Below are 15,520 nucleotides of genomic sequence, written 5' to 3'. Positions count from 1 at the left end.
AATATTCTAGGCTACAGGGACACTTGGGTGGCTCAAATGCCACCCAAGCGTCTGCCTTCAGCTCAGGTCACAATCCCAGGGTTCTGGGATCGAGCCCTGCCTCAGGCTCCCTGCTCAGTGGGGAGTCTGCTTCTCCCTCTCCCTCAGCTGACACTCTATCTCCCTCCCTCTCAAGTAAATAAATAAAATCTTAAAAAAATATATTCTAGGCTACATTTTTCCATATTTTTTCTTATGCATGCATGTTTAACCCAAAAATGCAATCGTACTGTCTCACAATCTGCTTTGGCCTCCATTAGAGTATGAATATTTTATGACAATCTAGACATACATATAATCATTTTTAATGTTGTCGTCTTTTATTGTATTGATATGCCTAATTTAGTTCATCAAAAACTCACTGTCGGACACTGAGCTTGTCTTAGTGTTTAACCTATAATCTAATGTGTCTACCTTATACTCAGTAAGCAATTCCCCCAACTCCAGCCCTCATGCTCACGTGACTTCTGCCTCCAGTGTTGGTATGAAATCCTATAGCGTCCACATATTAGCAGTGATAATCACAACGCCTCCATTTCTGAGTTCAGAATCAATTCAAAGTAGACACAGTTGTTCGAAACAGCAACTTTATTACTAGTAAGTCAAAACAGGATACCACAGTTTAGTTAAGGCCACAGATGGGTCTTCCTAACGGAAGACCAAGTCTAGACCTGAAGACAACCCAAAGCCCGGCCTCATACCCTCTGCCTTACAAGCACACAGCCAGCAGCAGGCCTGGTCTCTCGGGAGAGGGCAGAACAACGCGGTATCTGCAGGCTGGCAGATCTTCAAGAGACGAGAAGAGCTGAGAGAGATATCTGTTAGAAGGCCATAACCGCAAAGCTACGCATTTGCTTTGGCCAAGGCCACGGGTTCAGTGTGGCTGCTCCTGGCCCTGCTGTCTCACCCCTGGCCAATCTGCAGAAGGCACTTGGTTTTGCCTCGACGTGAGTCGTTCTTAGTAATTCTAAGAGCTGATGAACTCTGCAGGGGTCTGCTTCTCTCCTGTGGACTGATGCACGGAGGTCCTTGCCTCTGTCCCTTCTAGGTGGATCGCTAAAGGTCCTCACCACCTCCAGAGTTCCGCAGGGCCTGCAGCTCATGGCCGTCTGCTCTCTCCAAGGGACCACAAATGTGCCCACCCTGAATGTGTACTTTGGCTGCCGTGTCTTCTAGAGACAACGAAGCCAGCGGGTCCAAATCCTAGCTTGTGGCTTTGGACAAGGCACCCGGCTCCTCTGAACCATGCTGTTGTCATCTGCAAAAGGAGGCCAACGAGCCCCTTTCAGACACTGTCGAAGTTAGCACAGCAGGCAGGCCCACCCCTGCGGCCTCCCTGACCCCCCCCACATGCTCACACTGGCCTGCACCACTGCTTCTTTTCCACACTGCTCTCTGCCCTGGCCTGTTACCTCTGCCTGGTTTCCACATCCCCCTCCCTCCAGGCATCTGGCCTTTTAAGTTCAGCTTCCCCTGGAAGTTTCCAACACCTGGCTTTCTCAGATGCCACTCCCCTGTGCTGTGGGCTTACCTCTCTCTCACACCCTTATCCCCACACCAGCCTGCCTCGCCTCTCCCTACGGTCCTCAAGTGGGAAGCTTGAGTATTCCCCCTTTCCGAGCTCAGTGCCTAGCATGTTGACCGGCCTCTACTGAACAGTACAGGGAATGGGCGAGGAGAATGGGTTCCAATCGCAGCATCCCTGAGTTCTGGAACTCTATGAGCTTCATCTCTGTTAGTGTCTATAACTCTCCAAATGCAAAATCTTACCTCTTGGACGGAAAGCTGCCCTTGGAGGGTACTGGGACACACACCATGGCAACTCAGCAGGAAGCTTTGCATGTGCGCGGCCCCCGCTAGGATCTGCAGCTCTGTGCCCAGGATTACCGGGAATCTGGAGCGGGAGCGACTGCCCTGGAGCCCCGGGTCATGCGTGTGCACAATTGGTAGCCTCTCCAACACAAACAACCCCCGGAAAGGCAATACCAGTTTGTTCCAAAGAGAGAGGCATTCTGAGCAGTTGCCATTTCCTGGATGACTGAGTATTCTTTACCCTGGAAACATGAACGGTCTGAACAGAATTGCTTCAAAAACAGCTCTCTCCCTTGTTTCACGTCGAGGGGGTCAGTGTTACCTCTGACCAGTTTGTGATAGTGATATTGGAAACAAGGAGGCTTCTGTTTGATACCTCAGTACCACCCCCTCAGAGGAGGATGCAAATTCCAGCCTAAAAACCAGAAAGGGGAGTACCCAGAAGGCCAAGTACGTGCGCTGGTTTTCTGGGAGAACCGTAGGTATAATTACTACCTCTGATCAGTCTTGTTGTGCAAATGATTCTGCCTATAATACACGGACTTTAAAAAAAAAAAAAAACTTGAATATCGGGTGAAGGAGGAAAACACTGTGGCCTTTTATAAGGGAAAGTGTGTCCCTAAGGAAATAATGAAGGCCCCAGTGGCTCACATCTTACAAAAGAGAGTGTACAAAGCTCTCCCAAAAATACTGCGGGGAATAATTCCATGTTAGCTGGGGAATTGGCTAGATGATCTAATAGGTCTTTGCCCTCACTCTAATTTCTATGATTCATGTGTGACTTATTTAATTGTTACCATCTATTGCAGATATATAAAAGAATGCTTTTATTCTAAAAAAAATGTAAATTCAAATCATCTTTAATATCACACTAAGTTCTCACTCCCGTCACCCTTCAGAACATTGACATATTAACTTTTTGACCTACACTGAATCATCCCGCTACCTCCCAGGATACGAAAAGTACATCTGCTGTGCCTCAGGGTGTAGCATGGAGACCTACCCCACAGGCGCATTGAAAACAGGTTCGGGAGAAGTAAGGGTTAAGTGAAGTCCCCCAGGAATTCCAATCTGTTGCAGGCTGCTAATTCAGAAGCTGCCTGGGGCCTAGGTGTAACCACAGCTAGGAAAACAATGCCTAACTGCCTTATCCTCTACAGCATTTAGCATTTATCATGGTCAGAAAACCACCTGTTACTTGGGAGAGAGTCAAAAGAATTCTGAGCCATCATTAAAGCAATAATGAATACAAGCATATTGTGAATCGCTACCCAAACCCCAGGCAGATGTGTTCTTTAACTGTGGGCTTGATCTGTGCCATTAATTCGGAATTAAAAATAACAGACAACAGAACATATCCCAAACCTAGACCCTGCCTGCCCCTCGGTTTTGTTTTCTTTCAAGTCCTTGACAGTTGTGGTGAGTAGCCCAGAGCAAGCGGAGCTGACCATTCTTGCAAACTCGAATGGGGTCGGGCAGCTGGCAGCCAATCAGAATCAAACAAACCACTGGATCACTATGACTGCCCATCAATGAGACTGAAGGAGATGGGCAAGTTGGGGGGGGCATTCTCCCACACTGCTGAGGGCTCTCTTACTGGGGGGGGGGTGCTTTTAACCCCACCCAAGGCCACAGCAGATCTTGTACTCCAGAAGAAAATACACCTGACTGCTTGGATCCCACCAGGACATGCATCAGGAATTTCAGTGGGAAACATCTGAAAACACATTTCTCCAGCTGTCAGCAGAATTGCAATTAAACACAGAAACTCACATGGAGGGGTCAGTGTTGACTTGCAAGTTCTCTTTGGCAGCTATTGGTTTGTTTTTAAGACTTTGATTCCATCTCTTTAAGCTCCTGTGAAACCTTCCTAGAGAAATGTGCTCCAGAGAGGGTGACAGGAAGGGCAGTGGGGGTGGGAAGCAAAGAAGAGAGGGGCAAAGCAATTTTGTGGTACGCGGGTGTTCATAACTTTGTATTAAAGATTACCCTTAGAAGAATTCAAAATTCGGTTGACAGATCTATGCAAATGTATGAAAAGTGGAAAAAGACAAGCTGGCGTTCATTTCAAAAGTTGAAAGCATCACTTTGATTTGCAACGATCTTCAATCTACCTCTTTCACTGCAAAGAAACAGTGCAAAGAAAAGAGCCCCAAATGTCATGAAATAAAGCCTGCCAATGTTCTGTTGGCATATATTTTAATTCTTGAACAATTACCCTGCCATATACATTTATTCTTGAATTTTATATATTGACACACTAAACTTTGGAGCTGAAAGAGAAAATGACACTTGTAAATACCCCAAAATGGAAAACTGACTTACTTTAAAATATAGTCTACACGCGCATGCGTGCGCACGCGCTACACTAAATCCGTGAAAAGTGCAAGGTATTACTGGTTTATTGCAGTTGGCTTCATGTTACTCTCCAGCACTTCGAATATACACGTTCATGCCCTGAAAATGTTTTGAGTAAGTGTTTTCTGGGATAGACTATCATCTATATTTAGGACATGATCTCTAAAAGAGCTACAATAAGTTGCATTAATGTGAATTTGTAGTTGAGCGTGGCCTTTATGTGGCTGCAATCATATTATTGCCCTTCAACGGCTCACCTTTGCCTTTCAAATTAATTACATACTATCATTCAAAACTGCGCAAATATGGCCCCAAACTCCTTTTCTGGATTCATCCTCCTACAAACTTCATACCAGCCACAGACCGGACTCCTGGATGCTTTACATAGCCTGCTTCTCTTTTGTTTTATCTCTATGCCTTTGCTCACCCGATTTCCTCCTCTTAAAATGTCCTTCCTACCTGATCCCAGTTGAAATCTCATCCCAAAGACCACGTCGTGGATGCCACAATATATCTTTGTCATCGCTGTATCCCCAGCATCCATCACGATGACTGCCAAAGGGTAGAGATTCAACATGCCTTGAATGCATGGATTTTCACATCCTTTTCAAAATTTAGTCCTTTAATTAAGCCTTTTCCAAACCCTTTTCCTACTGGACCCCAGAACGCGGTGTTAGAATTCTTTTGTGCGACTTCCTTTATTCTATCTGTATCACAGTTACCAGGCATACCTTGTTTTATTACATTTCGCTTTACTGTGCTTCATAAATATTGCGTTTTTTCACACACTGAAGGTTTGTGGCAGCCCTGGGTCGAGCATGCCTACCAGCATCATCTTTCCAACAGCATTTGCTCACTTCCTGTCTCTGTGTCATATTTTGTTAATTCTTACAATATTTCAAATTTTTCCATTATTATGATATGATGCCGATCTGTGATCGGTGATTGCAACTCGCTGAAAGCTCAGATGATGGTTAGCGTTTTTAGCAATATTCTTACGCTATGTACACTGTTTTTTTAGACATACGTTATTACCTAATAACAAACGTAATTGACTGCAGTATAGTGTAAACATAACTTTTAGAAGTACTGGGAAACCAAAATATTTATTTAACTTGCTTTATTGTGACAGTCACTTTGTTGCCACATTTGCTTTATTGCAGTAGTTTGGAACCAGCCCAAGGTACCTGCAAAGTATGCCTGTACTTTTCTACTCCTCCTCTCCCTGGCCCCTCTCTCTAGCATCCCCACCCCCGCGCCCCCGCCATGGTAGTCTCCTTGTCTGGCTGACTATACGCTAAAGCTATTAATCCTCATCCCTTAATGTACCTTACACTCGATATTTAATAACAACACTACCAAACATTCGCACAGTGCAGAAAATTCTACAAAGCACTTTCACGTGCATTATCTCCTTGTCCCTACAATAAGCATATAAAATAGAAAGGGCCACCATTTGATAGATAATAACAGGTTAACACTTACTGAGAGCTTCCTTCAGACCAAGCCTGTTAAATACATGAACTTGTTTAACCCTCACGGCCCCTTGAGGACAGCCCTGGTTTTGTGCTCGTTTCCAGAGGAAGAACCCGGAGCCCAGATGGACCACGTGAACAACCAAGAGCACAGGCTGCGAAGCGGCCGAGCCGGTGCGGGAGCCCAGCAGGGTCCAGTTCGGGCCTCCGCCATTCACTCACTGCCCCCAGCCCAAGCTTAGAGACGCTGTCTGGAGCTCGCAGAGCTTATAGAAGACAGAGCCAGGCCCAGCAGACCGTTCTTTCCACGATAGTGCCTCTTCTGTCATTTCTAGAAAGGCCTCTGAAAAAATAACTGAATTCAGTTTGCAAGCTGAATCTCGATGGGTAGGACCACAGTGAAGAGCACTGACTCTGCACGCAACTCCCCGGGGGCGGAGTCCAGCCCCACCCCCTACCAGCGGCGCGGTGCTGAGCGGGGCGGTGCTGAGCCAGCTGGGTGACTTCTCTGAGCCTCCCGTCCCCATCTGTGCAATGGGGGCAGCAAGGGTATCCACCCTGTGGGGCCCTTGTGAAGACGAAATGCTAATACAGGTCAACATAAAAAGAGCATGAGGGAAGGCACCTGCTTTAGGCACACTCGGTGCCCTGCCCATTCCATGGGGTTCGCAGGCCAATGGGTGGTCCAAAAAGTCTTCGTTTGGGCTTCCAGCATCTCTGTGTGCTAGGGCCACCCCTAAAAATTCAAGAGAATGATTCCACTCCAGGCAAAAGAGGCCCTCATATCTTAGCGGCGGTATCAGGACTTGGTGGGCCCCCTCCCATCTGCCCAGGCTCACGTGAGGACAGAAGTGACCAGGGCCACGGATGCAGCACCCTGCAGTGGAAACCCAGGCCTGCGCTGCCTCCCCCCTCCCACATTCACTCCTGGCCCATTAGCAATATCCCAACGCCCATACAGATGCTCCTTTTGCCGTTATTTCACACGTGGTCCTCCAGATGGGACTGACATTCTACACTACCCCGTTTTCCATCTGTGTGCACTTAACCCAACTAAAAAGCCACCAATGGTGTCCCTCTGCACAGACTCCCAAGCCCTCTTATCTGTCCATCTCTCAACTCCCAGCTCTCTGCTTCTCTCTTTGTCTCCTATTTCTCTGTCTCTTCCTCTCTCTGAGTCTCCCTCTTTCTCACTTTCCCTGAGTATTTTTTCTTTCTCTTTTTCTCTCTCTCTTTCTGCCACTCTCTCCCTCTATCTCTCTCTCTCTCTCGCTCTCTCTCTCTCTCACACACACACACACACACGCATGCACACATACACATTCTCTCTCTCCACCCCCCACCCATCCAACATGACATGCTAACTGGGCTCCCAAGTGAGTTTGCCTCATCCCTACAGGCAGGGGTGAATGGAGATGGGCTCCACACCTGTCAGGGAAGCTCAATCACTTGTGTGAAAACAGAGCCGGTGCCCAGGAACAGACCGACCTGGCCGGATTGGGTCCCGCCTCAGCTGTCCTCCGAAGTGGGCTCCGGGAGCAAATGCTCCTTCTGTTCTCAGTGGACGAGGGCGTCTCCTGGAATGTCCCGGGAGCAGGTGTGGGCCCCTCCACAGGGTGGACAGAGGGGCCTGTTCCCAGCGCGTTTCTGGAATTATATGTACTGCAATTGGTCAGCTATTTTTACAAAATTCCAATTACGCAGCAAAAGGACAAACATCACATAAAAAGGAAATAGGTGATATTCCAGCACTCGTGTCACTGGAGTACATCAGTAGCAAGGAAATGTCTTGAGACCGGACTGGCCATAATAGGAAAGAAATATTACCCGAAACAAAGGTGCCTCTATTAATATATGACTTTCGATTTAAAATGTTCTGCCAACTGGAACAGAGCCCATCAAGAGTGAAAGCTAGATGTTGCCATGAGGGAAGGGTGGGAATATTTTTAAGGGTGGGCTGCGATCCAAGTCTCCATTTATCATGTTACTCACTTGACAATTATTTCAAGACTTCCGGCGTGGAAAGCATGGTGGCTAGCTGCAGAGGATGTACCCAGCCACACAGAGCTTACAGTTTATTGGAGATTGAGGACATTCTCCATTCTGTGTCCTGAGCGCGGGGAACATGGCAGCCAGGGTGCTGAGCATGGAAAGTGAGGGGACGGGGCAGACTAACGAGTAGAGCAGTCAGGAAAGGCCTCCCAAAGGAAATGACGTGGAAGCTATTGACTGAGGCATAGGACTAGACTAGCAAGGAATGAGTGTTCCAGGCAAAAGGGACAGAGAGTACTCAGGCCAGAAGGGGGAGAAGTTAGAGAAGGGAGGGAAGCCGAATGGCAAAGGGTCTGATGGGCCCCGCTAAAGAATCGGGGCCTCATCCTGAGGTCAATGGAAAGTTATTAGGGGTCTTCAGTGGGGTACAATGTAACCAGAATTGCACTTTAGAAATATCACTGCCTGCCGTAGAGAGATGAGAGTGGTAAGAAAGCAGGAGGCTAGGGGCGCCTGGGTGGCGCAGTCGTTAAGCATCTGCCTTCGGCTCAGGGCGTGATCCTGGTGTTCTGGGATCGAGCCCCGCATCAGGCTCCTCTGCTGGAAGCCTGCTTCTTCCTCTCCCACTCCCCCTGCTTGTGTTCCCCTCTCTCGCTGGCTGTCTCTGTCAAATAAATTAAATCTTTAAAAAAAAAGAAAGAAAGAAAGAAAGCAGGAGGCTTGTGTAGTTAAAATGGTAGAGAGAATGAAGGGATCAAATAGGGTTTAGGAGGCAAATCCATAGGGCTTGGGGACTGGTTGTTTGAGGGCGGTGGTTAAGAGGAGTAATCAAGGATGACTTGTTGAACTCTGGTTTGGGGGTGGTGCATCGCCTACCGCAGCAAAGACGGAAGAAGAGCTGGGTGGTCAGGAGGTGATGCGTCCCTCTTCGGGCATGCGGATGATGCTATGGACACCTGTGGCACTCAGACTCTAGACCCAACCTCCTGGTGCTCCTGCTCTTGTATAACCCCTTCCCCTTGAGGAAGGGTTCCCCTTTTCTTGTGGGCAGGACCCACGATCTCCTTCTAACCAAGAGAATATGGCAAAGGGGATAGATGTCACTCCTGTGGTTACATTATGTCCTACAAAACTCTCTTAGCCAATTGGACTAGAAACTCTCCTGTAGGGGCGCCTGGGTGGCTCAGTCATTAAGCGTCTGCCTTCGGCTCAGGGCGTGATCCCCGCGTTGTGGGATCAAGCCCCACATCAGGCTCCTCCGCTAGGAGCCTGCTTCTTCCTCTCCCACTCCCCCTGCTTGTGTTCCCTCTCTTGCTGGCTGTCTCTCTCTGTCAGATAAATAAATAAAAATCTTAAAAAAAAAAAAAAAGAAAGAAAGAAACTCTCCTGTAGGTTTGATGGAGTGAGCAGCCATGTTGGGAAGGCCCACATGATGACGTACAGCCAGCAGCTTCTAGAATCCGAGGATGGCCTCCAGCCAACAGCCTGTAAAAAGACGGGACCTCAGTCATGTAGTCGCATGGACGTTAATTTTGCCAACAACCCGAGTGAGCCTGGAAGTGGATTCTTCCCCCAGTCTAGCTGCCAGATGAGAGCACAGCCTAACTGACACTTTGGTCTCAGTCTGGTGAGACCCTGAGCAGAGGACCCAGCTAAGCCAAAGCTGGACTCCTGGCCCATGAAAACCATGAGATAATAAATGTATATTAGTTTAAGACATTAAGTGTATAGTACATAATTTGTTATGCCTCAATAGAAAAATAATACAGTATTTAATTAAAGATAGCAAACAAGCAATTGGCCATATGAGTCTGGACCACAGGACGGAGCTCAAGCCTGGATATACACATTTGGTAATTATTAACATATAGATAGTAGCCAAAGCTAAGGGGACTGTGTAGTGACAAGGAGACTGCCAAGGACAGAAACCTGAGGACCCGCCAACATTTATTTGATAAGTAAATGAGAAAGAGTCTCAAGGGATTCTGAAAAAGAGAGCCCAGCGAGGCAGGAGGAAAACTAAGAATACGGTTGTAGTAATAGCAGCCAACATTTATTAAGAACTTTCCAGATTCCAGGTAGTATTTCAAGTGGATGACAAGTATTAGCCCCTCTTTGAGGTATTATCATGTTAGTATTCTTATATTACAAATGAGGCAACTGAGGCACAGAGAGAATAAGTAGCTTGCCCTAGGTCACACAGTCACACACCTAGTAAATGGAAGAGCAAGGACTCTAACTCAGGTGTTTGCCTCCAGAGTCTGGGTCCTCACCCATTTATGCCAAATTGACTCTGTTCTGAGGAACAGAAACCCAATGCAAACCAACATAACCATAAGTGGGGATTTATTAGCTCACCATAACCAAAACTATGAGGGGTAGAACACAGGACATATTTCAGGCACACTTGGGGACATTGAAGCAATGCCATCAATCTCTCTCTCCTCTCTCTCTCCCCCCTCCCCAACCCCCGCTCAGCTTCCCTTATGTTGGCTTTATTCTCACACACACTCTGTTGACATGATGGCAAAGAGAACTGCCAACAGCTCCAGCCTGACGTTATCTCCATGGGACAGTTCCTCCTCCATCACTTGCCAAACCAAACCAATTACAGGACACAGGTGGACGAGTTTCCCCTCCTTTACCCCAAATAGAGAAGCGACTGAGAGATGGGGGCAAGAGCCAGACAAACAGGGCTCACATGTCAGATTAAGGTGGGGGGTGGGGGGAAGAGGGTGCCAGAGTGAAGACATGGTTTATGTGCATGACTACCTCATGTTGCACCTGAGAATGAAAGTTACCCCCCGTCAGAGCCGGCACTGGACAACTGGCAGCAACCCAGCAGAGCACAGCTTGGGACACACAGCCTGCCCAGCTAAGCTGGCCATGTGGCAGCATAATGCACTTTCTCTGCAGGCAAAAGGAGAAAAGGGAGCTGAGTCACACAGGCCTTCTCCCAAACTCACCCATCAGATGAGTCACCTCCCTACCCACCTTCCCGTCCTCCACCGTCCCCCACAGAATAATGAAAAAAAAAAAAAAATCCCAGGCACACACCTATTAGAATGGCTAAAATTTAAAAACCTGACAAGACCAAGTGCTGATGAGGAGGACATAGGGCCACTGGAAGTTTCATCCCTGGCCGACGGGAATGCAAAATAATAAAGCCACATTAGAAGACAGTTTCTTGTGAAGTTAAATGTACTTTTACCGTATGGCCCAGAACCCACCCCTAAGTATGGATCCATGAGAAATGAAAACACATGTCCATACAAAGGTCTGTACATGAATGTTTACAGTTTCATTCATAGTTGCCCCAAACTGGAAACCATCCAGATTTCCCATCAACCAGTAAATGACAACAAATTCTAGTATCCACATGAAAGATACTACTTGGCAATAAAAAAGAAAAGACCACTGATACAGCAATGTGGGTGAATCTCAAAAGCACTGTGTTATGTGAAAGAAGTTATCTCAAAGGGCTACATACTGTATGGTCCCACTTACACAATATTCTGGAAATGGCCAATCTACAGAAACAAAAACAAGATCAGTAATTGCCAGGTGTTGGAGTGAAGGGAGAGATTAAATACCAAGGGGGATAAGGGAACATTTTGGGGTGACAGAAGTATTTCATATCATCTCAGTGATAGTGATTACAGAACTGTATACAGTTGTTAAATTTCCTAGAACTGTGCGTGTAAAAAGAGTGAACATTGCTGTTTGTAAATTAAACTTCCATAAACTTGGGGCGCCTGGGTGGCACAGCGGTTAAGCGTCTGCCTTCGGCTCAGGGCGTGATCCCGGCGTTATGGGATCGAGCCCCACATCAGGCTCCTCTGCTATGAGCCTGCTTCTTCCTCTCCCACTCCCCCTGCTTGTGTTCCCTCTCTCGCTGGCTGTGTCTATCTCTGTCAAATAAATAAATAAAATCTTTTAAAAATAAATAAATAAATAAATAAACTTCCATAAACTTAAAACAAAACAAATGACAAAAACCAGGGGTGTTATGCTCATCCTCAAACTTTAACATGTGTCAGAATCCCCTGGAGAACTGGTCAAAGACAGACTGAGGCGGGGGACACTGAGAATCTGCATTTCTTTTTTTTTTTTTAAGATTTAATTTATATGTGTGAGAAAGAGAGAGCACATGCACAGAAGCATGAGTGGGGGAGGGGGGCAGAGAGAGAAGCAGACTCCCCACTGAGCAGGGCTCCATCCCAGGACCCTGAGATCATGATCTGAGCCGAAAGCAGACGCTTAACAGACTGAGCCACCCAGGGGCCCCTGAGAACCTGCATTTCTAACATGTTTTTTTCTAACAAGAGATGCTGATACCTCTGGTCCAGGGAGCACATTTCAGGAACTGGTGCTCTTGTGAAAATCCGTCCACATGGAAATGAGGGGCAGAACACTCGTATTTCTTCCCAGCTGGGTAGCCAAGCCAGCCCAGAGCAACCAGCAAGCTTTTGAGGGAAACTAGCTTTGCCACGGACAGCCCCACAAGCAGCATAGGGGAGTTTCCAAAAGGACACGAGGCGTTCTTTTTCCAAAGGAGGAGGAACAGAAAGTAAGCAGCCCCAAACAACAGCTCTTGTGAGGTGGGTCGGAGCAGCCAGAAGGGGTACGTCTATACGGAAGGAGTGGGGAGGACCGTCACACAGCTCAAGAAGACGCGTACTAAGGTGTGTTCGCTGGATCGAGCGGCGCGGAGGCCACCGTGACATCGGAAAGCCTACACTCAAGGGGCTGCCCATTGCAGGGGAGAGATGAGGCAAGGGGGACGATAAATGTCGGCACTTCCGTCACATGTTCAGTAAGCATGGAGCGCATATGTACATATGTGACAAGGTGTGGTGGACAGCATCCCATTTCTTTGTCAACATGGGAGATACTTCAGGGAGGAAAGGAGTCAGTAAATGACAAGAGGTTGAAAATATAGGAGAGAAAGTATGGTCATCAAGGAAAGTCCTTGAGACACCGGAAACCGGGGATGTACTGTATGGTGACTAACATAATATAATAAAAAAATAATTAAAAAAAAAAAAAAAGGAAAGTCCTTAAGAAGGCAGGTAGGCATGGGACCCTGAGCACAGATGGAACAAGAAGCTGAGAACACAGGGCAAATAGGCACAAGGAAGGAAGACGGGGTGCACATGTAGGAGGGTTGTAAGTTTAGTGGAGGGAGATTGCATGTGACCCCATCTGATGGCTTCCATTTGCTCTGAGGAGGAGATACCAGTCAATCAAGGGAGCCCTAACACGTTGGGTTGAGAGCTCAGTGTCCAAAGTCAGAGTTCAAACTTGCTGTGTAATACCGGATGAATTACACGCTTAACCAACGTCTATAAAATAAGGGCGGTAACAGGACCTTTCTCACTGTAAAAGTGATGAGAATTGTGCCTGGGACATAGCGAAGGCTCAGTGTTTGCTTACAGCGAGTGCCCAGTTTGAGGAGTGAAAGAGAATATCACAAGCAGACACTACTAACCATAGAACTGCTAATAGGTCGCAGCTATTAATGTGTAAGTCCAAAACAAGTAGCAGCCCTGTCAATCCAGCCAGGCCCGGGTCCAAGCAATCTGGAGATAACCGTCAGAGATCCTCTTCAAACTCTCAACAAGATCCTCCCTGTTTGTAAAGCTCTGGGAGCCCAAGTGCCCTCTGGAGAGGGATTCAGAAGTCTCAGATTCCTCTACCAGCTGTGGGAACGTGGGCATCTTGAGGCAAGGCCACTATTAAGGTCACCTCTGAAGTTCCATCAAGACGTAACAAGTTGGTGTTTTCAAAGGCTCAGAAGTGAGTCACTCGCCTACAGTTGGCACCTTCAAATGGGTCCATTGTGTAAGATGCCCAGAAGGGTAGAGGTAGCTGGACTTGGTTACCCTGGGGAGACCAAAGGTGTGTCTATTCCCCACTCAAACCACCAGCCACCAGCCCAAGGCCATGCATGAGTCAAGGGCACTGTTCCATTTCACATGATAAGTGAAAAGAACTTTTTTTGTTTTTCTCCAAAGCATTTCTTCTGCCATTCTGTATGCCAGAGTTGAGCTTGCATTTCCAACAAATTTTTTTCTCCTTGAATTCATTGAACATGAGTTGGTAAGAGAGCTGTCCCCGGTGTGGATCCCAACTGAATCACAGGAGAAACAAAACTGCTCCAGTTCCTTCCTTCCTTTTCCAAAAAGGTTTTCCAAGCTTCCGTTTCTCTCCCTTATTGCCTTTTACTTGGGAACTCACCAAAAGGCAGTTACTGTATTCCATCCATTCTAGGATGCGTACCTTCCTCGCGTGTTAACATCTGGGAAACAGGGATGCATGTCACAGTCCATGGCACATTCGTTTTGTGTAATGGTTAAACTGCCTGACAGTCAGTGTCTTTGCTTTGATGAAGTATGGAGGTTGTCCTTTGGGGAGTGCCTCAGTGCTGGGACTTCACTTAAGCGTTTTCCGGAAGTCTAACCACAGCCCTGTACCTTTGGCGTGGTGCTCCATACCAGACTATGGCAGAATACGAGGGTTAGCTAGATCTGGCGACTCGCTCAAGGCCACGTGGTTAGTAGATTGCAGAGTGAGATGACACAAAGTCTCACTGCTTCCTGAAATATTTTGGTAGGATCGGAATCATTCACCAACTATATCCTTGAACATTTCAGAGGAGATGAACAAGGCTCACAGGAGGGTTTCAGCTTGAACTGTATCATAATATATGGACATAAAAAGAGAGCCATGTACAGAGAAATTTAGGACCAGCTATGGGAAGAAGCTACCAGACTATGGTTGTCTTCTCTGGGCCTCAGAGTTTTGTAAATATGGTCACAGCAACCACATCCCGCTTTTTGAGGATCTGCCTGTACTTGGATCTAGACCAAGAATTCTACCACATTGTCTTATTTATTTCTCACAACAGCCCCCAAAAGTAGATAATGTCTCCATTAGAAACTATTGCTTAGAGTGGTTAAGTTACTCACCCAAGATTACAGATCTAGCAACAATCAGAACTGGAATGCACCTCTGTCTGGTTGGCTCCAGGAAGTGCTTACCCCTGTGCAATTCAGTCCCATCCATCAAAGGAAGTGGGTGGACCAGTTGGCCTCTGAAGTTCTGTTCCTAAGAGGCAATGGTTCTGCTTTCATAAATAAGTACACAATGGCACTCGGCGAGCATGCTCTATGATGACACATTCAAAAGTGATCTGGGTTGGTGGTTCCTCAAAAAGTTAAACATAGAATGACCGACCAAATGATCCAGCAATCCCACCCCTAAGAATATCCCCAAAGAACTGAAAGCAGGAACTCGAACAAACGTTTGTACACCGATGTTCATAGCAGCATCATTCACAACAGCCAAAAAGACAGAAACAAATCAAACGTCCATCAACAGAGGAATGGATAAGCAAAATGTGGTACGTACATAAAATGGAATATCATTCCTCCTTGAAAAGGAATGAGATCCCGATCTACACTACAAGGTAGACGAATCTTGAAGACATTCTACTAAGTGAAATAAGGCAGCTATAAAGGGACAAATACTAGAGGAGTCCACCTTTAGGAGGCACCTAGAGTAGTCAAATTCATAAATACGGAAAGTGGAACAGAGATGACCAGGGGCTGGAGGGAGGAGAGAATGGGAACTTACTATCTAACAGGGACAGACCTTCCATTCAGGATGATGGAAAAATTCTGGCGGTGCTGGTTGCACAGCACTGTGAATGCATCTAATGCCCCCAAACTGTACACTTAAAATGGCAAGTTTTATGTTCTGTATACTTTATCACAACTTTTAAATCACCTAGGAAAATATATGGAACTAATGAATCATGCTACCCCTAATCAAGAACAGGA

The 15,520-nt window shown here is 46.8% G+C and overlaps 1 long non-coding RNA gene across 1 annotated transcript in view; it reads right to left on the bottom strand.

The window, feature by feature from the left end:
- The window catches only part of LOC105236031, a 60,161-nt gene that overhangs the window by 26,770 nt on the left and 17,871 nt on the right, over positions 1-15,520 (bottom strand). Inside the window, exons 2-4 of the long non-coding RNA XR_854464.3 lie at positions 7,113-9,161; positions 6,310-6,420; positions 500-6,027 (exon numbers count right to left, since the gene is read on the bottom strand). This is a non-coding gene — a long non-coding RNA (uncharacterized LOC105236031). The remainder of the gene's footprint in view (positions 1-499; positions 6,028-6,309; positions 6,421-7,112; positions 9,162-15,520) is intronic.

This window comes from Ailuropoda melanoleuca, chromosome 9 (genome assembly GCF_002007445.2).
Source record: "Ailuropoda melanoleuca isolate Jingjing chromosome 9, ASM200744v2, whole genome shotgun sequence".
In the NCBI taxonomy this organism is placed as follows: domain Eukaryota; kingdom Metazoa; phylum Chordata; class Mammalia; order Carnivora; family Ursidae; genus Ailuropoda; species Ailuropoda melanoleuca.
Note: the sequence above shows the minus strand (reverse complement) of the source record. Positions and strands in the feature narration are given on the sequence as shown.